Below are 26,034 nucleotides of genomic sequence, written 5' to 3' on the forward strand. Positions count from 1 at the left end.
ATTAAATGCAGTAACACATGCAGAGTACTTAACACGGTAGTTAGCAGTTATCAGTACAGGTTTAAACATCACCTGCTACTCTTATTGTTATCCTAGAGGTTTGTTCTAACCTGCCTCAGTCTAGCTACAGGCCTATATAACAAGCTGGTGTGATCATCGGATCTTTCCTTTCCAGTTTCCTTGGCTGAGATCTATGACAGAAGAGTTGTTTTATCTCAAGTTCTGTGATGCTTCAGTGTATTTTTATTTATTTTTTGTTTTCTAATACTTCATAGAGTGCCTGACAGACACTGGAACTCAATAAATGTTTGAAGGAAATAATAAATAAATGAATGGGCTGCACTAAAATGAACTATGCTTTCACTCTTAGATACTACCCTGTAAGAGTCAGAGAAGGGAAAATGTCTATTTCATAGATAATACAAATACAGACAAGATTCCCAGATGGGGAGAAAAACAGACACCCCCAGCCCTTTGTTGTTGAAATTAGCATAGTGTACCTTATAATTCTGGCTCCTGCTTTGCAGAAGCCTGATTTCCTGTTTCAGATCAATTTTTTCTGGCTGTTTATCTGTGTAAAGCCTCCCCATTTCAGCCTTTGCTGGGTCCCGTGTCATCCTCACTAATTCATTCAGTTATCAAAGCGACAATGCCTAATTATAAGCTACAGTGACTCAAGTCAAGAAAAGGACTCTGTGGACGGCCTCCCACTGCCTGATCAGTCTTAAGTCAGCATGGGGCTCAGACGCTCCCTGCTCCTTGGATGCACAAGTTCAGCTGCCCAGCCTGTGGCCACGTCGTAATGCACTCATGTTAAAGACTCTCCAGGTTCTGCTGAGACTAATGTGTTTGTTCACCCTGAAAGGGAATATAAATCTTTTGGGGGTACGTGTAATCAGGGGTTTGAGAAATCCAGCTTGCATAGTCTGGAAACTTAGTAAATGTTTGGTGGCAGTAAAACTGAATGCTAGGAAGCAGTGGGTTATAGTGGTCTTAAGAGAAGAGGCTTTGAAGCCAGATATGCTTGGATTTGAATCCCATCTCCTTTCTTCACACTGTTGTATGAACTGGGCAAAACAAAGTGTGGTTCACAAACCACTGCTAGTCCACAAACCGTATTCCCCATCAAGGAGGAGGAGAGGAGCTTGCAACAGAATGTAAACCAGCTACATTACTAAGCATCCTATTAGTTCAGCTGATTTTTTTTTTTCCATGACAAGACTTTCTCAATGCAGGAAACAGTATATTAATTTACATTCTAATATGAATTTCTTACTCCCTGACTGATAGCAGAGTTCACAGAGGAGAATTTTGAGTAGCACTAACCTAGGATAAGTCACTTAACTGTTCTGAGACTTATGTAGGGTACATGGCAAGTAATAAAGCAGAGCTAATAGCATCTAGATAAGATCATCTTAGTAGATTCGTAAGATGTTAATATTTGTACAACAACAAATGCATTCACGGAACAAAGCTTTTATAGACACATAGTTTATTAAGCTGATTGTGCTCTAGGAGACAGAATAAATTTATCCTACATGTATGCCTCTGCCATGTTTCTAACTCTTTGGGATGAGAGATAATTTGTTTTTAAATTTCCAAAGCCATCAAACTGCTCAATAAATATTTGAAGAGCCTGAAGGTAGATTTCTCCTTGGAACCAGTTGTCCTGGCACTAGTAGACCTAAGACTGTTCTGGTATCTTATTTTTCCTATTTCTGTGCTCCAGTCTGGCTTACTTGAGTTTGAGCGCTTGTTTCTTCTAGATTCACCAACCTTAATTGGCTTCAGGTATCCTCCCCTTAAGCTTCCAATTCCTTTTTCCTTGAGGCATCTTTAACAATATGGTGAGCAAGAACTCTTTAGCCACAGTTTCTCTGAACACCCAAGAGAGCTTTCGGCACTATGACTCCAGCAAATGATTTTTTCAAGGGCCAACTGTGGTAAGGAGAGAGTTCTTTCCAGGCAGTCACAAGTCCTTAGGGATAGAGAGACAAAGGATAAAGTGTTGCCATGAAATCTCAGCGGGAACTTGGAAGATACGTGGATGTAGAACTGTGTAGAACCAGTAATTTTTAAGCATTTTCATTCTGCAACTTTCCATCATGTTTTTCCAATATAAAATTTTAGTATTTTTCTTTGAGTTAAATGATAACTGTATTTGCTTTAGATTAAATCTATAACAATTAGGACTCTTGATTCAAGGTGACAGAACCTAAATCAAAGTAGTTTAAGCAAAAAAGAGAATTTATTTGGTCGCCTCAGCTGGGAGGGATGGAGAAGATGGTAGCTTAAGGTGTGACTGAGGGTGGGGACCCAAACAGTGCCTTCAGGGCCTCCTGTCATTCAGCTTTGCTTTTCCTTATGCTTCTCTTTGTTGATTTTATTTTCTCTTCCTGCAAATATATTTTCTTGTAGTAGTTGTAACCTAGCTTCCAGCAGCTAGGTGAGATACATATTTATCTGGAATCAATATATAGCAGCCCTGGGGGTCACATTTTTATAGCCTGCAATCCAGAGGACAGAGCGCTTCTGTCTCTGAGCATCTGGTTTTAAAATCCCAGAGTGACCTGCCTATCCTGGATCAGGGTGGTACATGTGTTAATCTATCCAGGCAGCTATAATAAAGGACCTTAGACTGAGTAACTTATAAAGAACAGATACGTATTACTCATAGTCTTGGGGGCTGGGAAGTCCAAGATCAAGGAACTAGCAGATTTGATGTTCTGTGAGGGTCCAGTCCTCATAGATGGCTCCTTCTCCTGCATTCTCACATGGTAGAAAGGGCAAATATGCTCCCCTGAGCCTCTTTTATAAGGGCACAATTTCCATTCATGAGGACTCTGCCTTCATGACCTAATCACCTCCTATAAGGCTCACTACTTAATATCATTACACTGGGGATTGAGTTTCAAGGTACGAATTTTGAGGGGCAACAAACATTTAGATCATAGCAGTGAGTTTTAATGATCAAACAGGACTGAATCATGTGGTACTCTCACCCATCTTCCCTCTTCCCCTTATAGCCAGGATGTCAGGGAATTGTGATTAAAGCTCCATTGGAACTACTAGGAGTTGGGAACGTGCAGCTCCTCAAAGGAGACAAGAAACTGATAGATATGAAAGAGGGAAGAAATGCTGGGCCTGTTAATGGAATAAATGTACATTTCAGAACATTGCCAGGAGAGGGCAAAGCCTCACAGAAGGACTAATAATGGAACTTCAAACACAAATGAGGGAGCAAGTTCAGGGGGACAGGTCTTACTAAGGTCACTCAATTTACTCAATATGGGTAACACCTTGTAAGGCCGGTGCCTCCTTGGGAGCCGAATGGACATGCCCTTCTCTCTCCGTGCCTAAAAACTACATCATCATACTGAGCACATTGCTCAGCATTTGCCCTCTCCACGCAGGCTCCCCTTGCCCATGTCCGCATTCCAATCTCAGCCCTGCACCTGCCATAAATTTTGAAAAGGCCTGCCAAGAGCCTGCCCTATGGTAGCTCCCCCGTACATCCTCGGCCAGCCCCTCGTCCGTGCTCAATCCCTTCATACCCAATGGAAATGCCCCCGCTTTGTTCACCTCGCCCGTCCCCAGTCTTTTAACACCCAATAGAACTACCTTGTCTTTGTTTCCCCCGCAGTCAATCAGCCACTTCTACTCCCTATAAAACCCCACACCCCAAGAAGAGAAGCGCGACTTCTCTGGCCCCTTCTCGGACCATAGAACCTCGCCCGGGAGCCGAATAAATTGGCTTTTAATTTCCTCACTCTGGTCTCTGTTTCCTCATTGAGCTTGGCGGAAAGTCTAACATTTGGTGCCAAAACCCTCTGCGAGACCAGGAGCCTTCCGCGCGGAAAGTCTAACACACCTTGTCTAAGAAATTGGCGAGCCTTGCTTATTAAAACTACTAACTCACTTCAATCTAAAAGAAAACCCATATTCCCCATATTTGCAACATAAGCATGGATTTTTCTCATCCCTAACTTGGCACTGCGGATGAACTCATCTCTCGTCTCTCTCTGGTATCTCTCTTAAAACATCACCACATAATACATGTTTAATGAATATTAGTTTTGTCTGTCATTTTGACTTAGGTAATTACAGTATAATCTCATTAAATATTTATAATAAACTTATATTATAATGGCCTGTATTTTCACATGAGGAAACTGAAGCTCAGAGACTTTATGAGTTGCTGAAGACCACACCTCCTGTAACTAATGGGGCTGTTACTACCCAAGTTTGTCTGACCTCAAAGACCATGCTCTTGCCTTTACATAACTAATTCAATTTCTGATAATTGGGAGATGAGACGAGAAGAGTGTCTTTCTTGCCCCAACTCTAGTTCCAGCTCCATAGCAGTAATTGATACCCCCCGATCTTCAGGTACTACCTTATTATAATTACAAAGCATTCCTTATACAAAATCTCTTATTTAATTTTTGGGACTGTGGAGTAGAGGAGGCTGTTGTGACATCCCAGTCCTATAACATACAACAAAATCTTTCCACAGATACTTTTTGCTTGAATAGAGATGCTGTATCCTGTTTAATTTGAAAGGCAGACACAAGATTGGGCTAGTTTTCAGCAGTTCCGTTTGTTTCTTTCTTGGTAGCTTTTTGTTAAGAATAATCTCCTCCTGGGTTGTGGATAATTTCAGCATCACTGAAGCTCCAGGTTATCTCATTTCTGTAGTTGCTAGTTGCCTGTGCTTGTTCATTTCCTACCACCTGCCATGATGTTCATTTTCATTTTGTATGTGTCAACAGCTTGAGAGCCTTGAAAGATGTACCAAGATTTTTAAAGAAAAAAACATAAATTCCTTTTGGTTAAGGCAGTGACAGTGATTTTTTTCCCTCTCTATTTACTTGAATCTTAAATCCTCACTGATTTGCATCTAGGTCTGGAAATGGATTAATACTTGGAAGAGAAGGCAAATTGTTTACTTAAAACCCTTTGCATCAGAGAGTTCAAAGGGAGGCAGGAGCCACTGTCCTATGTCTCTTCCTTGGGCCTTTCTGGTTCTCTTTTCTCCTCCCTGACTCCTCAGTCTTCTTCCCTGGCTCTCCACTGGTCTCTGTCACCTCTTGGATTGCTAAATGTTCTATTGGGATGTTTCGGCTGTAAGGGACAGATTAAAATGTAAGGATATTTATCTCACAAATCTGACTTGGGGACAAGCAATCCCCACATGGGTCAGTTCCAAACCGGTTAATTCAGCAGCTCAGGTGACTCACTCTCTTGTCTTGCTCTCCTAGCTTGGTTCTTAGGCTTGTCCTCTTTTTATTGGTTTCATCAGTAACTTTCATCTTTTCATTTTGCTTTTCTGTTTTCATGTTTAATCAGGATGTCCCAGGTGTCATGGGAGTTCCAGCTATCATGGAGTCCCTGGAATCATGAACTACTAAAGTTCCAGGTGTCATGGCCAGGTATCACATCATACATACATACATGCATACATGCTGGCTAACAGAGAAGGACATTGCTGTGCCTCTCACCTCTTTTCAGCCATGAGGGACACTGTCCCAGAAGTCCCTACCCCTTTTTTCTCAATGGGCAGAGCACCATCCCAGGCTCATGCCTAAACCTTGCAGGGGATATGTAATGACCTTCACAACTTTAGACTACACAGAACTTACATCCTTTGGCTGGAAGGAGGCCCCGTCCTGAATATCTAATCACATGGAGTGTAAAAATAATCAAAAATCCCGGTTCTATCACTAAAAGAAGATTGTGGGTATAGACTGGTAGTGTCTGCCTCAGTGTCTCTTAGGCATACTCCTAGTTATGGCTGATGGCCTTTGCTATAACTAATAGGGCAGCAAATCCCAATTATTTATCTTTAGCCTAGATTTCTCTAGAGATTCAAATGAGAAACTCCATCTATTTGCTTGGGTATTCCATTTAGATATATGAATCTTCTTTTTGGATAAATGATATTCCTCCAGTTATACAGTATTTAGACATCCCAGAAGTTCTTTTCTGGAAAATATCACATGCCTTTTTTTATTGGCCTCCTTCATTTCTAGGAATGTATCCAGACTTCTGGAACCCTCACAAGAAGTAAATTAAGTGTCACAGCAATGAGTCTCATTCTCTGGTGCAAGCTATGGACATCTTTTAGAGGTCGTTATTTTTGTGTGATGCTGTATGTGAGCAGAACTCCTCACTGAAAGAGCCAGGAAATACAGGATTTCTTCCTTTGCATGATATTGTGTGGTAGTAAAAATGACCATGCAAGCTGAAACCACAAAAAATGTTCTTAATAATCAATAGGAAAATGTATAATTGTTCTGCAACCTTTAAAAATTTTCATCAAAACATTAAAAACTCTTACTTTCACTTTTAAATGCATAGAGAAATGCAAAAGTAACACTAATATTTAGTACAGCATTATTGTAAATATTAGAAACATTGATAACCTAAAAAGTTTATTTCTTATAAAAAGGTTACGAAGAGTAATTTGAATAGTACTTGCATTCTTGTCCTTGTATAAGTTACAATATAGGTGAACATGTTTTCTGTGCCCTGGTAAATTACCGTACTTCTTGCTAAGTTTGGATTACCTTCCAGCATTTTATTCTTAATGTCACAAAACCACTCCAAGAGTTACTTTAGTGTAAAGTTTTTTGAGGGATGTTAATTTCTCTAGGATTTTTTTTTCTCTTTTTTATTACAAGTACTTTCCTCATTTATGTCTAAAGTTTACCTTCACTAAGTTCTGCTGGCTAGGTGTCTAGAGTCCCTTGAGTAGCGCAATCAGCTAAAATGCTCCATTTGCATTGGATTTCAATTTCACTTCCAGCATCTTCATTTTTCACTTCTTTGTGGCACTCTCCTTTTTGTTGGCCAACTCCTTCTTTTGATTATTCATTTTTATAAAATGTCCTGTGGGTTTTATCACCAGGAGGCAAGGAGGTAACACAACTACATGCTTTGCTGGCTGTATGTGAAATAAATAAGAGATGGGCAGTGAGCAGTCCCCAACAGGCTTTGAAAGATGTCACTCGATTGGTCTCAGATGATGGGGTGCATCTACTATTTACATAGTGATTTGTGGACTGAAGACCTGGCAGTGAGGTTTGTACTTTATGCATATACTCACAGTTAATATACTGTGGTAACTGAAATTGAACCGTGTTGTTGGAGGACTGTTGCTTTTGAAGTAAACAGTGGTAACTGAAATCTCTGTGTATCAGAGTTGTGTAAGGTGAAGGCTGCCTGCATTGTAATTCAGGACATATGCACTCAGCTCTAGACTTTGGAGAAACCCCAGGCCGGCTCCTCACTTCCAACTGGCTATGAAGTGGGCAAAGCACAGAGGTTCACCAAATGCTCATCCCTGGATGTTTGGCTGCCCCTAGCTTTAGGAGAGAATGCACCTTTAGCCTTGAGTCCACAGCAGGCAAGGACTGAAGACAGCTGCTCCTTAGGGAGATGATGTGCAACCTGATGCTTTGAGAGACGGCCCGACATAGGCCAGATGATGGCCCATGGGTGAGCCAAAGGCAGTAAAGTAAACTAATAGACTGCATGTTTTTCTCTCTCTCTCTTTTGATTTTAGTCCTTTCATAAACATGAACATTTCTTCTTTTCTAGAGTTTTAGCCTTCAGGATCTTATATAATTCAGTCTAATTAATGGAGTGCTGGGAGGAGGACTGGCAGCTCTGCTGCTGTGTTGCTAGAGGGCTTCCTACAGAATTCCAACCTCTGCTATACTTGTGCTGTTCTCCTCCCTTGGCCTTCTGCCCTCTCTCTGCCTCGGGTATGTTGCATTCCCCTTGAATATCCTCAAGAGTGAACTCTTTATTGACTTCCAAGGGATTTGAAATAACAAGAAAAATTTTGGACTTGATTTGGAGCTCATTAATATACCACTTAAAAAAAATAGTATGTGCATCTTCTGTATTTCCTGTGTCTTCTTAATTGTATGTTTCCTTTTTTGTGACAAATAGTACTATTAGTTAGGTTTAAATAGTAATACCTGTAAAGTGTTAGACTTGGACCTGACCTGGTCTAAGAATTCAATATGGGGTGGCTACTATTATTAGCTACCTCACAAGCTAATATGTGGATCAAATAAGCTGATGTATATAAAACATTTCATATAGTAATTGGGACATCAGAGGTGCTCAAAATGTTACCTCCTTTACCTCCCTTTTACTTTAGCTTTCAGTAAGCACGCAACCAAACCTGTTGCTTAGTTGTAATGATTGATCAATTTCAAATATTTGGTATAGCTAATGCTCTGCTCTATTTAACTACCTTCTATGTGTGTGTGTGGTTTCATTTTGAACATGCTTCAAGATTAGAAATCCACTCAAATCATTTGTAAATGCAGAAAGGAATACAAAAAATGATTGAATAATATTTCCATTTCAGTTCCAGTAATATGCAAATTATCTACCATCCTTTGCTCTGGCCTAGTAACGTGTTGTGATATGCAGCACCTTTCTTTAGCTTATGGGAAGCTTCATGTTGGAAATAGTTCAATTTGCCCCGCAGGTATTTTGTGGCTACCATATAGTTGGCACAATATCAGAGTTTTTGACCATGATGCTTTATTTTCCAACCTGCTACAGACAGCATAGGACAAGTACTGGTATAATTCAAAGTAGCAGAAAGAATGCTTTGTATTCACCAAACCCCATTTCATTTATTCTTCCTGGGCACACAAGAAGACTATCTTTCCTTTGCAGTTAGGTTGAAGTTATGACTGAGTTCAGGCCAATCACACATGAGTGGAAATGATGTGTTCTTCTTCAGGCCTGGCCAAAAAACCTTCCAGAAAATGGATGACACTCTGTTCTCATTTCCCAGTGACTTCTAAGGCCATATTTTTTAAATGGCAAGAGACTAATATGAAAGAGGTCTGGATCCGAGTTACCACTTGCAGAAAAGCCTACAGAGATCTGCCTCAGATTATGTATGGCATGAATAAGAAATCAATCTCTGTTTGGCCAATTTTCTATGATAGCAGGGCTTATTTGTTACTATAGCATAGAGTGTTCTATGCTGACTAAAACACTTCCCCATCTAACTCATGGGACCTTTCGTGATGATAAAAATGATACTGTTCTCATGTTAGTGCTGTGTAAATTGAATATCAAAGCAGTGTGTGAATGTTATCATGTTGTTATTTGTGGAAAGCTCATAGGTTTGGAAGTCAAGAGACCAAGCTCTTGCACGAATGCCAAATGCTTACCTCACTCTTATCTGCAGCTCTGTCATCTGTAAAATAACAGTCCTAACCCTTGTCATGACTACTTCTCACAGTTTTTACAAGATGCAAATGAAATCATGAATGCGTAAGAACTTGGTAAACTATAAAGTTCTGTCAAGTAGAAAGCACTGTAATTATTTCTCTGGAGTTTCAAACCTCTCCCAGGAATACCCTTTCCACATACAAGAGGGATGCCTCACTGCAGCCCCAAAGTGTTACTGTTTTCTAGAAATGTCAGCACAGACTTTTGTTCAGCAAAGCATGAGCTCAAACTGCCTGAATGCAACCCAGAACACTTGGCAGGCATTTTCTGCCTGGAACAGTTGCTCAAAGCTGAAAATAAAGGTGCCTATGATTCTAAACACAGAATTTCTGGAGAGGAGAGAAAAAGAAACTTGTGCAGTTTCCATCTCTCCCAAAGATGAGGGTGGAAGACGAGGAGGCGTGTGTGGTCCCTGTCTGATATAGGTGAGGGAGAGAGGTCAAACTTCACCCTGGGAAGGACAGCTCCCAGACCTCAGAAAGGCCAGGGCACAGTTGTAGGCAACATGCTCAGCTGCCTACAGCGTGTGTTTGCAGGAACAGGAAGGACTCCAGTTTCTGATCTATTCCATAGGAGGACTCCAATGTTCCCTGGTAAATCTTGCTTTTAAGCCAAGCAGTCTTGTTTCCTAAAACCAACCAACAGACAATCTCATGGGAGCAATTGTGCCAAAAGTTAATATTGTCCTAAGGAGACTTTGAGGAAATGAAGAAACTGAAATACAATTTGTTTTTGGCACAGTGGGGACATGGCAAGTGATTTGCATATGAGAACTGAGAGGCCAAAGTCACCAACAGGCCCTTAAACCCAACTTCCTACATGGGGGGTCTGCTGCAGGGGAAGCCAGTTCCTTCAAACCATAATACCATATTTATAGATCTTGTCATGTGCCAGATACTCTTCTAAGTGCTTCACAAGCATTAGCTTATTTATCACTAATCAAAAACCCATGAAGTAGGTACCGTTATCCACATTTTACAAATGAGGAAATTGAGGCCCAGAGAAGTTAAGCGCTAAGACAAGTGGAAGAACCAGGATTCAAACCCAAGCCGCAGACTCGACAGTCCATGTCTACACACTAAACTCCATTTTGCCTTGTCCAGAAAAGGCATTGGAATATGCTTGTTACCCTCAGAGATCCCAGTGGTCTTCAACACCATGAGATTCTTTGGCTTGACTTCATTAGATGAGCGTCTGCCAATTAAAAACAAGCCATTTCTTGATGCATTTATGTTGTGCAGATATGTGTTTGTGGCTAACAGAAATAAAATGCAGATTCTCCTTGCCACTGGAAACAGAGGGGTTTTTGAAGCCTTTCAAATGGGTCCCTCCATGCCCCCAGTGCCGATAGCATGGGAAGCCAGCCCTGAGCGAACTCATTGCCTATCACTTGGTTGTTGGTTAAAATAAATAAATAAAAAGAAAACCCTTCTGGAGTTTTGCTTGCAGTTTGGTGTGCTAAGATTCATTAGCATATCTCACAAAATGCGTGTTTTTAGCATATGTTTATTGCTCATCACAATGCTTATATGCATCTCATTAATTACCAGTTACCTTTAGGCATTTACTTGAAGACAGTCATGTGCTATGTAATCAAGTAGAGCTAACAAATTACTTTTGTGAAGAACCTGGAAAAAGGAAAGAGTGAGATTGGCAATTAGTATTTGTCTTTGTCTTTCCTTGCTGGCTGGCTGCTCATCTTATAATGTAGTAAGCATTAGACAGTTGGGTGTCAGTGAGTCCCCTCTCTAGACTCAGTATTTCCATCTCCCAAATGGGCATTTTTCTACTGTCTTCCCTTTCTACTACAATGTCGTTGTTTAAAAGTGCAGCCCGCAGATCACCTGCATCCAGTATATCTGGGGAGCTTTCTTAAAAGTAGGGGTTCCTTCAAATAAATTAACAAGAGAAAAATAATTCCATTAGAAGTGAGCAAAGAACATGAATAAACAGTTCTCAAAAGAAGATATACAAATGGCCAACAAACATATGAAAAAATGCTCAACATCACTAATGATCAGGGAAATGCAAATCAAAACCACAGTGTGATAACAACTTCTGCAAGAATGGCCAGAATAATAAAAAGTATAAAAAAAAATAGATGTTGGTGTGGATGTGGCAGTGAAAAGGGAACACTTCTACACTGTTGATGGGAATGTAAACTAGTACGACCACTATGGAAAAAATTGTGGAGATTCCTTAAATAACTAAAAGTAGAACTACCATTTGATCTAGCAATCCCACTACTGGATATCTACCCAGAGGAAAAAATGTCATTATATGAAAAAGATACCTGCACACACACGTTTCTAACAGCATAATACGCAATCACAAAAATATGGAACCAGCCCAAGTGCCCATCAATCAATGAGTGGATAAAGAAACTGGTGTGTGTTTGTGTATATATATATGATGGAATACCACTCAGCCGTAAAAAGGAATGAATTAATGGCATTCCTAGCAACCTTGATGGAATTGGAGACTATTATTCTAAGTGAAGACTCAGGATTGGAAAACCAAACATTGTATGTTCTCACTCATAAGTGGGAGCTAAGCTATGAGGATGCAAAGGCACAAGGGACTTTGGGGACCTGGGGAAAGGGTGGGAGGGGGGTGAGTGATAGAAAAACACAAATTGGGTTCAGTGTATACTTTTCAGAATATGGATGTGTCAGAATTCCACAAATCATAACTAAAGAACTTAACTCATGTAACTTGTTCCCCAAAAACCTGTGGAAATAAAAATTTTTTAAAAAGTAAGTAGGGGTTCCTGGCTCCAGAACCAAATTTGTACAAGTGAAGCCAGAGTGAGCTGACTGCATGAACCAGTTTATACTCATTATCTCTGAGTTACATTCATTTTCTAGAGTCTTCTAGTTTTGATAACAAACTCTGTTAGCACTCTAAGCTCGAGACTGTATTTTCACACGTGCCTCTGGTGATTCTTATGCATGTCAAAGTTGGAGAACCACTCTTCCAGCTGTAGTAGAGGAATTGGATGAGATAAGACATTAACAGTGAGTTTGATAGAATGAAAAATACTCAGATGTCATTTATGAAAATCATATTCTTACACATATCTCTTGTCTAAGATAAAAGGATTTGGCAGAAAGTAAAAACACAAAATACTCCTTAAATATTAATTATGAGACAACTTTGGCTTCAAACGAGTCAGGAAATCTGACAAACCACATCAAAGAAGAGAAATTCTAGGGAGGCACGTGGGACTACACACAAACCAGAGCTCTTTCAGAACTGGCCCCCAAGGAGAGGTCACCACAGAGGGGCCTCCTAGCGTGTCCACAGGCTGAGAAACTTTGTAAGCAAAAGTCACAGACTGGCAGTCTCTGAGCCACAGCCACACACGGGTGTGTTCTGTTCTGCGCACACAGTAATGTATACATTTTGTGTCATTTATAGACTTGTTGTTGAGATGGAGTCTCGAGCTGTCACCCAGGCTGGAGGGCAGTGGCGCAATCTCAGCTCATGCAATCTCTGCCTCCCGGGTTCAAGCAATTCTCCTACCTCAGCCTCCAGAGTAGCTGGGATTACAGGCTCGCATGACCACATCCTGCTAATTTTTGAATTTTTTGTAGCGACAGGGTTTCACCATGTGGGCCAGGCTGGTCTCGAACTCCTGACTTCAAGTGATCTGCCCACCTTGGCCTCCCAAAGTGCTGGGATTACAGGTGTGAGCCATCATGCCCAGCCATTTATAGACTTTCAAAAATCAGGTTTCATATTAAAATTTTGATTTCTGACTTTTTTTTTTTTTTAATCAGAAAGGTTGGCAAAAATCGGTTTTGTTTCCACATGGCAGGTGTTGGCTAGCTGAGTAGTGGCCAGTCTCTTTGAATGGAACCAGAGTTTCTATTCCAGCTGATCCCAGCCAGCCTCTTTCATGCATTCCCATTGTCTGCCTAGCCCTATGGTCTCTGGCATTGTTGCCCTTTCTCTGTGAACTGCTAGTTTCCAACCTTGCCTGCATACTGGATTTATCTTTGGAGCTTTAGGAAAAAAAAAAAGAAAAAAAGACAACATTGGACTTACCACAGAAGATTGCTGCAGAATGTTAGGCCTAAAAGCCGAGGCAGCAGTGTCTTTTAAGCTTTCAGGTGATTCTATGCCAAAAGAGGGTAGAGAACTCCCAGTTTACCCCAACCCTGATGACCTTTCCAGAAGCTGCCTCAAGAAAGGATTCCAGGACAGGCACATTCTCAGAGGGCTCATCTGCAACTCCTTGTTTAAGAATCACCTGGTGAATTTGATCTTGAGGTGCTATCCTCAGAATATCTAAGGAGATTTGGGAGGGAACTGGGGTTTACATTTTTTCAAATGGTCAAGGGGATTTTGATGTAGGTGCAGGCTGCCACCAGAGCCCACATTCTGTGGCTCTGAGCTGTTTGCTGAGAACTCTCTTCCTTTGCTTCCTTTCTTTTAACTAATTGGAGATAAAGGCAAGCCCAGGAGAATCAGCCATCTCATATCACAAACAAGAGGCAGCAAGGTAATTATGAGTTAGTATTACCTGAGAAAGCTGACTAGGCATTTGTTTCTGGAAACCCATGTGGCACTTAAAAAAATTTCTGCTCATAGTTTCCGTCCTGTTCATTCAGCCTGATGACCCCCTCGTCTCTGTGTGATGAGCAATTGATGTCTGTGACATTTAAGTGCAAGGAACAGTTCTTCATCAGAGTTAATTCTCTCCTTCTCTGCTTATTCAGTGCTATTTGAACATTCAGAAGAGCTATTCCTACTATGATAAAATGCTGCAAATAGAAACTTATCAGTGGAAAAGGCCACTCAGGTTTTCTTTGACTCTGATTTAATTTGCTCCATCTGGCTTAAAGGCCTAATAACATTTTTCATTGGAGACTTCCTTTCAAAATCTCTTAAAAATGGACCAAGGAATAAAGGGATTCTGAGATTAAAAGGCCAACAGGGAGAGGCTCAGACAAGAAGCCAAAGAAAACTCAGAAGGAAAAGTAAATGATTTTTAATTTCTCGTCTGTGAATCTACTGACCTCTGAGTATACAGCTTTGGGTCATCTCTTCAAGTCAGAAGACTCATGCATCCTCATTCCGAGGAATGTGGAGAAAGAGGCTTCCACGGTGTCAGAAATAGGGGAAAGGCCTTATTCTTGGCAGCTCAGTCTAAGTCCTCATTCCAAGAAGTCTTCTCTGGTTAACCCATGTCATGGAGGGTGCCTCCTCCTTCTCCTGTCATTTTTCTCTCACAGCACTCATGTGCTAATTACAATTAGCACATGATCAGATCATGTCTACCCTTTATCAAGCATCCATCCACTAAGTGCCAGTCATTGTAGGAAGCATTTTACATAAATCATACGAGATTCTTCTCTCAGCCACCCACCTTTCCCTTCTCATGCTGCTCTAGTCACACTGCCTCCTTGCTGCTCCTTGAGCACATCCAGCGTTTCTGTCTCAGGCTTTTGCATCTGCTGTACCCTCTGCCTGAAATGCTCTTCCCCAGGTGGCTGCACATCTCTCTCCCTTGATTTATTCAGCTTTCTGCCTCAAATACCACCTCTTGGGAAATGTTTTGCTTGGGTCACTCTGTAAGACAGCACATTTTATCATTGTCTCTGTACTCTGCTTTATCTGCGCTTGTAAAGTATTTGAATCCTGCCGTGTTACAATGCATTGTTTTGTTGACATGTGTAAATAAAATGTGACATAGTGGTCCAGGGCAGAGATCCTGGAGCTAAACTGCCTAGACCGAATCCCATCCCTGACTCTCAGTACTCATGCTACCCTGGGTAAGTTACTCAAGCTCTCTTTACCTTAGTTATCTCATCTTTAAATGGAGTTTGCTAATTGTTACTGCTTATGAAGCAGGGTTGTTAGGGGATTAGAATTAATATATGTAAAGCACTTATCTCTAGCAGTTACATGTAAAAGGTAATTTTCTAAGGTCGAGAATCTTGTCTCTTCGTCCGCTAATATATTTCATTGACCCCTTGCCTTCAGTGCCTGGAGTAATAACTTCCCCCAATGCCTTTAGCTGTTTAACAGATATTTGGTAAATGAATCTATGAGCAACACCCTATGGTTGATTGTATTATCCATCTTGTGATTACATCAATGATTTCTAGAGATCACCTTCATGAAGAAATGTAAACAAATGGTATTTTCTCTAGATAAATGCTTGTAGATGAATCAAATGGAGGAAGTTATTGCCCATGCATAGGGTAGGTTTTCAAATGGTTGGTCTACTTAAAATAGGAAATACTGCTATCTTTTAGAATGCCTCCCACATTATACTGTGGGAGACTTCTACTTCCAAATAATGCATAATAGCGGAGGCTGCATTTACCTTCCCTTAAAAAACAACTAAACACACACATACACGCACAAATTGAAATACATGCAACACTGGTTTTGAAGACTCCAGATGCCAGGCAATGAGCCACCCATCTCAGAACCATAGAAACAAACAAGGTGGGTTCTGTGACTGCCCACTTGATTGACTGGAGAGTTTCTAGGCCACAGCACAAAGTGGGGATCCAGGTGGAGTCCAGACATCTTCACAAGGTGAGGAAACAGCTGGGAACCTGGGAAGGCCAAAGCAGATAGAGTTTTTAGGGCAGAGAAAAGGAAAGAAGAGAGCCCCATGTAGAGAACTCAAGAGAATTTGCAGGGTCACCCTTGAGTCTTCAGCTGATTACTGATCAATGTATGATTGTGAAGAAACTACTTGACATCTGGAAAGGAATGATTTAAAGACATTAGAGGAAAAAAAAACAAGGCTCAGAGCTCATACAGAGCCAGAAATAATTTCTGTTCCCTTCACCTGAAGAGGAAACCTTGAAACTTGCAAAGTCCTGGACAGAGTATCCAGAAAGGTTTTGCCTCAGTAGTCGGCAAAATTAGATTACATGTTACTCTGATTCCAACTAACAAAGCTTAAAGCTAATACTCAAGAGGATTAAACTGCTTCCAAGAAACATAACTGCTTCCCAGGACAAAGCATAAGAGCCTTTCATAGAAAACTCAGAATCAATTACAGATCTTAATGTAAGGTCTAAAGTAAACTGTAACCTTTCTGGAAGAAAATGTAGGAGAAATTTTTGGTGATCTTGAGTTAGACAAAGGTATACTAGATAAACCACCAAAAGAGTGATCTTTAAAAAAAAAAAACATAATTTGGACTTTATCAAAATTAGGAAATTCCATTCTTTGAAGGTTACTGCTGACATAGAGAAAATATTGTAAATCCCAAATTTATAAAGAACTTACATCTGGAATATATAAAAAATTTTTAACTCTTAAGAAGAAAACAAGTTTTTTAAAAAGGCAAAAGATTTGAGTAGATACTTTACCTCAGGAGATAAAAAATAAGGAAAATAGGCATAAAAAAAGAAATTCAATAGAGTTAGTCATTAAGAAAAATGCAAACTAAAACTACATTGTGATATGGCTACATATGTGTTAGATTGTCTAAAATTAAAAAAGAGTGATCATATCAAGTGTATGCGGGGGAACTGAAGCTCACAGACAGCTGTTGGAATTAAAATGATACAACTGTTTTGACAAATGTTTTAGCAATTGTTTTGAAAAAGACTAATCTTACACCATAGAATTGGGCCATTCAATTCCACTTCTAGGTATTGTATCAAGAGTAATAATATATGTCCATATTGTACCAGAATATTCATAGCATCTTTATTTGTAATAGCCCCAATTAGAAACAATCTAAATGTCCATCAACCTGTGAACAGATAAAATATTATGTTATATACACATAGTGTAATACTACTGAAAATTAAAATTAGTATTGATACATGAAATTATCTGAATGGAGCTCAAGATAATCCGCTAAGTAAGATAAGCCAGACAAAAAGGAATTTATATTATATGATTACATTCATAGAAAATTCCAGAAAATGCAAACTATGACAGAAAGCAGATCAGCAGTTGCCAAGGGGGAATGCATGGGGATGTGGTAGGTGTGGAGGGAAAGAAGGAGAGGATTATGAAGAGGTAGGAGTGAACTTTTGAGGGTGATAGATATGTTCATTATATTAATTGTGGGGATGGATTCCTAGATGTATATATATATGTCAAACCTTATCAAATTTTATACTTTAAATATGTGCAGATTTTGTTTGTAATTATCCTAAATAAAATTGTTTTAAAAGAGAAGGAAAACTTAAGAAGATAAATTAGTTTTTTTCCTTAGTTAAGATTTTCTGAGTAAGAGAAAATTGAACCCAAACTGGCTTAAATTTAAAAAAAGATTTTATTGAATCCTGTAGATCTTAGATGGGAGCTTCATGCAGGCAATGCAAGGGTTCACACTACATCTTCAGGAGCTGTTGTCTCTCTTTCTACAACTCTTAGCCTTACTTCTTCTGTGTTGAATATATTCCCAGACAGATTTTCTCCTCATGGTGCCAAAGATAGAGGCAGCAGCTCCAGCCTCAGCCTCATGTTTCTTTAGGCTTAAACCTAGCAGAAAGGAGCTAGAATCCTTCCACGTACCCCCAGCAAAGTAGTTTGAATCTCATCAGCTCTGTTGGGTTACATGCCTTTTCTTTTCTTTTCTTTGCATTTCTTTTCTCATTTCTTTTCTTTTAGAGACAGAGTCTCGCTCTGTTGCCCAGACTGGAGTGCAGTGGCATGATTTCTTTCAGCTCACTGCAACCTCTGCCTCCTGGGTTCAAGTGATTCTCCTGCCTCAGCCTCCCAAGTAACTAAGATTACAGGGGCACTCCACCATGTCCTGCTAATTTTTGTATTTTTAGTAGAGATGGGGTTTCACTGTATTGGCCAGACCGGTCTCAAACTCATGACATCAAGTGATCCACATGCCTTGACCTCTCAAAGTGCTGGGATTACAGGTGTGAGGCACTGCACCTGGCCTCATGCCATTTCTTAAATCAATCATTAGGCCAGGGAAAACAATGTCTGATTTTTATGGCTTATTTTCTGGCCTGGCATAGTTTGGGAGGCCGAGGTGGAAAAGAATTTTGAGCCCAAGAATTTGAGATCAGCCTGGGCAACACAGTGAGACCCTGTCTCTACAAAAAATAAAAATTACCTGGGTGTGGTGGCACGCACCTGTTGTTCCAGCTACTCAGGAGACTGAGGTGGGAGGATGGCTTGAGCCCACGAGATCAAGGCTGTAGTGAGCTGAGATAGTTTTGCTGTATCCCAGCATGGGCAACAGTGCAAGACCCTGTCTCAGAAATAAAACAAAACACACATCTTACCTCTAGAGCTAGAAGTAGAGTCAGTTCCACCCAAAAGACAGCCACTGAAAGTATTAAGACAAGGGGACTCGGAGGAAACTTGGGTATAGTCCCTGGACGAGGGGAATCGCAGACAAAGACCAAAACAAAACCAATCCATGAGTGGATTTTTCTAATGAAAAATTACTAGACACAATCTTATCCCCAGCCATACCCACCTCCCACAATACCCATAGTATTAACCAGGCTCAAAAGAATGATCAAGTGGATGGATCAGGTGCTAGCAATTATAACTGCCGAACATTTTATAGAAAATTATAAAATATGTGTTAAATATAAATATTTCCTTTTTGTTTCCCACACAACTTATATATGTTCTTTGTAAGCAAAAAGAAAAAAAAAATCAGTCTAATCTTATAATTCCAAACTAAATATGATAATCAGTTTCATACTCAGATTTCAATAGAATCTGAATTCTAATTGGGGTTCTATTATTATGGGTTTATTACTTTCTTAGTAAATAATGAATTTAGGGTGACAACTAGAAATCTCTACCTACAAACTTACTTCCCCAAAGCCTAGATTGTCTCCTGTCCCTATTCAAGGAAGAAAGTGGTTGTGCAAATTCACACTAAGATAAAAATGGCTGGCAAGGGATGTTGCTTGAGAGGACGTCCTAGGGACAGAGGATGCAGGAGAATAAGAAGGAGAGGACACTGAGGCACCTGGGAGAGAGACAAGGGGGAGCTCCCATGGAGAAAATGATGTGAAAAGGGGAAGCCAGAGGGAGGAAAGACAAAATCTACCAACCCCATCATTTTGCAAAGATCAGATCTGTAGGAGATCGGTCAGGGTGATAGGAAAAAATCATAGAAAAGACCAAACATTTTTGAAAGGCAGGAAGGTTTTGCAAGTGCCTCAGGAGAGAATTATGGCTGAAGACAGCCTAATCCTCTTATCTTGGGGCTAGGGCAAAGGGTAGGTTACAAGAGAGTGCAAAGGAATTTATCTAGATAAGTTTGTTTACCTATTTCCCTGGAAACCAACCTTTGATCATCATGCCCATGACTGCTCTCAGGTCGGCAATGTTAATTACCCACAAATGGTGTTTGCTCTAGCCTTTATCATTAAATCTGCTAAATAAATATGAGCTGCTTTTGCATATGGGGGCTTCACGGCCCTGGACTCTGGTCTCTTTGGGGTCTGTGAGCCTTGGGGTCCCCTAGCCCACACTTGCACAGGAAAAACACCTGTGTCTGGGTACTTCTGTCATCTGTCGCTCAGCCAGAACCTGTGGGTCAGATTCAGTACAGATCTATCCCTCAAGTTCTTTCTGCTTTGAGGTATTGAGGATAAATGTAGGTACAACAGAAATATACCAGTTAATTTGATCTCTATCTTTTGCACTAGGAGTGAATAACATTTCTACACTAAAGGCTGGATGCTCCAGACTGGTGAGTTAAGATGCAGTAACCCAGCCTTACCATACTTCGTTTCCCTGCTGTTTGTCTTTCTTCCTTAATGAGTGAAACCTCAAAGAAATCACAGATGTCTTAGTCCCCTGCTGCTTTCACAGTGTTGGAATTGCAGGTTCAATGCTAAAGATGGGGATGACGTTGATAAAGTTTAGCACAAGTGTCACTTCCTCTTTGGGTCAAGCTTAAGGTCAAGGCCTCTATATCCTCCAAATTCCCTGCTATGAGTCTCATCCTGGGGTTGAAGATATTTGAATATGTCACTCATCAGTTCGAGAATTGGCAGAGCCTGAGATACCATCTAGGCAAGCCCATCTTAAAGGCCTGGAAACTGAGAACAAGAGAGGGAAATTTTATAGTCACTTCTGAATGAGCTGAGAGTAGAACTCATGTTTCCTCATTCCCATGCCTATGCTGTCTGTCGGTTTAGGTAGTTTTTGTGCTTCCAGCCTTCACTTTACTGGGTGTGCTGTTTTCATAATTTATGAAGTCTACCCTGGAATAACCAGCAAGCTCTCATTATTAGACCTCCCCTACTCTGTAATAAAAAGGCTCAGAGAGCTAACAGCCCACCCACCTAGTGCCACTCTGTGGCCTTGGAGAAGTGGTGGCATGTGTGTTTCTTGTCTTAGAATGTTTGCCTCTGGAGGACTCTGATTCCAGTGGCCAAGACAGTGGGAAAACTCTGTGATGCGTGTCTCAGGATGGAACTGTATCTCCTCCCTTTTCCCCTGTGGCCATCGCAATGTTAAGAGTTAGCTTTCTTATTGCTTCCTGAACCAGTAAAGCTTCCACAAATCAGAAGCCCAGGAGTGGGCTTGGACTAATTGATTAGCTTGGGGAAGCCTCTGGGTTGATCTTTACAACCTCCAGAAATAAATACCTTATGAATTCGATGTGATTAATGTGGATGCAAACGCCAAAGAAAGTAATGAAGATTTGACATTTATTAAAAAGTGTTGCCAGAAAAATATGAATGATTACTTTAATATAAGCACTGTGTGGTACATGTCCTTCTGTTTTTCCTTAATTTCCCTACAGATAAGCTGCTGTGCATACCACACCCTCGTGAAGCAAATGAGAAATTAGATTTGGAATTAAATTTTAAAAAAGAATTGCAGTTGTTTTAATTATAAGTCACCCAGTGTGAGTCTCAAGCTAGATAGCCTCTCAGGCACTGATGAATTGGGGTGCTGGCCTTGGTATGGGACTGAGATTCAAGGCAAGGAACGTGACTTTGCAGCAGACATTTGTGTCTATGTTCAGCTACCATGGGGAAGAGCAGTCTCAATATTAATTATTATTAAGTGCAAAATCAGGCTGAGAGGTTTCTTCATTCCAGTATCCCCAGGATTCCCAGGCTTAAATAAATACTGTTAAACCTAGTGGGATTGCTCTGATGAAAGCTCCATGCTCTAAATCCAGGAGATGCTCCTTAGTGCATATGTTGAAGAAACCCCTGAAGTCTACTGAGTAAATAATCTATGTATTAAATAGCCCTTAAGTTATCATTAGAATTCCAAAAGACTCATCCACCATATGTACTGACTCCACACTAGGTTACTAAGAATTCTGAAATAAATGGCAATCTTTCTAATTCCACATAGTTGAAATAACACACTTATCCTTTCTACCCTACACCTGTTCTTGTGCTTTTAATCTCAGTTATATCAGAACTACCACCACATTGATATTCTTTTCTTCTCCCTGTTCTCAACCAAAGCAGGCATCACTAACCATGCACACACCACGTCCTGCTGACCATGACCATAGGTACCATTCACCCACCTCCCTAGCTCAACCCTGCCCATCTGCAGGACTAGCCCTCCTGCAGAGAACATGCAGATATTCTCTGCTTTATCCTATTAGCTTCTTTCATTATCTGTATCTCTGATTTGTTATAAGTCTGGTCGATTCTACCTCGTATATAGCTCTCTCATTTGTCACTTTCTTCCTACATAATTATGGCCACCACTTTAGAGACCCTCCAAGGTCTCCCCATCACCTGATATGGTCTAAGCTGTTTAGCCTGGTAGTGGAAATACTAAGGATAGGGCCTTGCCTAACTCTCCAGGCTCACCTTTCATTAACCCTCTCACTATCCTGTTTGACCCAGCCATTCTCAACTAACTGAGGTTCTCTCAGTCCAGCAGGCTCTTTCAAGCCACTGGGACTTAGCTTCTGCTGTGCTTGTTGCTTGAACCACCTGCCACCACCATTAAACTCCTTTCCGATCAACATTTCAGACTCAGCTCCTCCAAGAAGCCTTTCCTGTCCTCACTCTTGATGAACTTAACCTTTCGCTCCTTTGAGGCACTAACATGCTCAGACTTTAATCATAGTACACTACTGTCCTCAGCCAAGTCCCTTTCTGTTGGTGATACTCAGTTTGATCCTTTAATTAAGATGTTGACTGCCAGATCTCACTGCTGTTCATTTCCCCTTTGTAATTTGTGAAAAATCTATGGAGTAGCACTTTGTAACTGGGTGAATGTTCTCATCCCCACCAATATTTTACCCAGGAATTTAACAGATATTGATAACCCTTACCTGAGCCAACTATTATAATAGGGGTTGAAAAATAGCGATTTTCTATTTCTGTCAATTTTTAAATTTATTAGCTAGGATCGTTCTTAAAAAGAATGACACCCCCCATGCATGCTCTCTCTCCAAATAAGTATTTTTTAAAAAAGCATTCAATGTATTATAATCCTTTATTATTATTATTATTTATTTCTGATGTTTAAAGCATTCCAAATTTGACCAGTGGGAACTATTCACGTCAGCCCCTGTGTTAAGCCCCCATTATGCTTGAGCATCTTCTGACACAAGAAGTACCAAGTTCACTTCATACTGTCTCTCCCCCAGACCTGGACCCAGCCATTCTCCAAGGAGCTCTGCTTGCTTTCAGTGGAAATGGTATTTAGAACCCAGGTGTGGGCTGGACACAGTGGCTCATGCCTGTAATCCCAGCACTTTGGAGGCTGAGGAGGGTGGATCATGAGGTCAGGATTTTGAGACCAGCCTGGCTAACATAGTGAAACCCCATCTCTACTAAAAACACAAAAGATTAACCAGGTGTGGTGGCAGGTGCCCGTAATCCCAGCTACTCAGGAGGCTGAGGCAGGGGAATTGCTTGAACCTGGGAGGTGGAGGTGGAAGTGAGCTGGGATTGGGCCCTTGCACTCCAGCCTGGCGACAGAGTAAGACTCTGTCTCAAAAAAAAAAAAAAAAAAAAAAAAATGAATCCAGGTGTGAAGGCTACTAGGTGTCATAGCTTCTTGACTTTTTCAGTAGTAGAGTCCAGAAAATGAGTGTTTTTTTTTAAATATAGTCATTAATAACTTAATTGTACATTTTTTTTTTTTTTTTTTTTACTTTATGTTCTGGGGTACATGTGCAGAACGTGCAGGTTTGTTACATAGTTATACATGTGCCAAGGTAGTTTGCTGCATCTGTTACTCCGTCATCTACATTAGGTATTTCTGCTAATACTATGCCTCCCCTAGCCCCTCCCTACCCCCCTGACATGCCCTGGTGTGTGATGATCTCCTCCTTCTCTGTGTGTTCTTGTTGTTCAACTCCAATTTATAAGTGAGAACATGTGGTATTAGGTTTTCTATTCTTGTGTTTGTTTGCTGAGAATGATGGTTTCCAGCTTCATCCATGTCCCTGCAAAGGACAGGAACTCATCCCTTTTAATGGCTGCATAATATTCCATGGTATATATGTGCCACATTTTCTTTATCCAGTATATCGTTGATGGGAATTTGGGTTGGTTACAAGTCTTTGCTATTGTGAATAGTGCTGCAGTAAACATACATATGCATGTGTCTTTATAATAGACTGTTTTCTAATCCTTTGGGTATATACCCAGTAATGGGATTGCTGGGTCAAATGGTATTTCTAGTTCTAGATCCTTAAGGAATCGCCACACTGTCTTCCACAATGGTTGAACTAATTTATACTCCCACCAACAGTTTAAAATTGTTCCTATTTCTCCACATCCTTTCCAGCATCTGTTGTCTCCTGATTTTTTAATGATAGCCATTCTAACAGGTGAGAGATGATATCTCATTGTGGTTTTGATTTGCATTTCTCTAATGACCAGTGATGATGAGCCTTTTTCATATGTTTGTTGGCTGCATAAATGTCTCCTTCTGAGAAGTGTTTGTTCATATCCTTCACCCACTTTTTGATGGGGTTGTTTGTTTTCTTCTTGTAAAATTAAGTTCTTTGTAGATTCTGGATATTAGCCTTCTGTCAGATGGGTACATTGCAATTTTTTTCTCCCATTCTATAGGCTGTCTATTCACTCTAATGATATTTTCTTTTGCTGTGCAGAAGCTCTTTAGTTTAATTGCATCCTATTTGTCTATTTTGGCTTTTGTTGCCATTGCATTTGGTGTTTTAGTCATGAAGTCCTTGCCCATAACTATGTCCTGAATGGTATTGCCTAGGTTTTCTTCTAGGGTTTTTATAGTTTTAGGCCTTACATTTAAATCTTTAATCCATCTTGAATTAATTTTTGTATAAGGTATAAGGAAGGGGTCCAGTTTCAGCTTTCTGCATATGGCTAGCCAGTTTTTCCAACACCATTTATTAAATAGGGAATCCTTTCCCCATTGCTTTTGTCAGGTTTGTCAAAGTTGGTTGTAGATGTGTGGCATTATTTTTTCTGAGGCCTCTATTCTGTTTCATTAGTCTGTATCTCTGTTTTGATAGCAGTACCATGCTGTTTTGATTACTGTAGCCTTGTAGTATAGTTTGAAGTCAGGTAGCATGATGTCTCCAGCTTTTTCTTTCTTTCTTTTTTTTTGCTTAGGATTGTCTTGGTTATATGGGCTTCTTTTTTTGGGGGGTCCATATAAAATTTAAGGTGATTTTTTTTTTCTAATTCTGTGAAGAAAGTCAATGGTAGCTTGATGGGGACAGCATTGAATCTATAAATTACTTTGGGCAGTATGGCCGTTTTCATGATATTAATTCTTCCTATCCACAGCATGGAATGTTTTTCCATCTGTTTGTGTCCTTTCTTATTTCCTTGAGCAGTGCTTTGTAATTCTTCTTAAAGAGGTTCTTCACGTCCCTTGTAAGTTTTATTCCTAGGTATTTTATTCTCTTTGTAGCAGTTGTGAATAGGAATTCACTCATGATTTGCCTCTCTGTTTGTCTGTTATTGGTGTATAGGAATGCTTGTGATTTTTGCATGTTGATTTTTGTATCCTGAGGTTTTGCTGAAGTTGCTTGTCAGCATAAAGAGATTTTGGGCTGAGAAGATGGGGTCTTCTAAATATATAATCATGTCATCTGCAAACAGAGACAATTTGATTTCCTCTTTTCCTAATTGATTACCCTTTATTTCTTTCTCTTGCCTGATTGCCCTAGCCAGAACTTCCAATACTATGAATAGGAGTGGTGAGAGAGGGCATCCTTGTCTTGTGCAAGTTTTTAAAGGGAATGCTTCCAGTTTTTGCTCATTCAGTGTAATATTGGCTGTGGGTTTGTCCCAAATAGCTCTTATTGTTTTGAGATACATTCCATCAGTACTTAGTTTATTGAGAGTTTTTAGCATAAAGGGTGGTTGAATTTTGTCAAAGTCCTTCTCTGCATCTATTGAGATAATCATGTGCTTTTGTCTTTGGTTCTGTTTATGTGATGGATTACGTTTATTGATTTGTGTATGTTGAATCAGCCTTACATCCCATGGTGAAGCTGACTTGATCATGGTGGATAAGCTTTTTGATGTGCTGCTAAATTCGGTTTGCCAGTATTTTATTGAAAATTTTTGCATTGATGTTCATCAGGGATATTGGCCTGAAATTTTCTTTTTTAGTTGTGTCTCTGCCAGGTTTTGGTATCAGGATGATGCTGGCCTCCTAAAATGAGATAGGGAGGATTCCCTCTTTTTCTGTTGTTTGGAATTGTTTCAGAAGGAATGATACCATTTCCTCTTTTTACCTCTGGTAGGATTCGACTGTGAATCTATCTGGTCCTGGACTTTTTTTGGTTGGTAGGCTATTAATGGCTGCCTCAATTTCAGACCTTGTTATTGGTCTATTCAGGGATTTGAC

This window comes from Aotus nancymaae, unplaced genomic scaffold, assembly GCF_030222135.1.
Source record: "Aotus nancymaae isolate 86718 unplaced genomic scaffold, 86718_ANA_hifiasm-v0.15.2.pri h1tg000010l, whole genome shotgun sequence".
In the NCBI taxonomy this organism is placed as follows: domain Eukaryota; kingdom Metazoa; phylum Chordata; class Mammalia; order Primates; family Aotidae; genus Aotus; species Aotus nancymaae.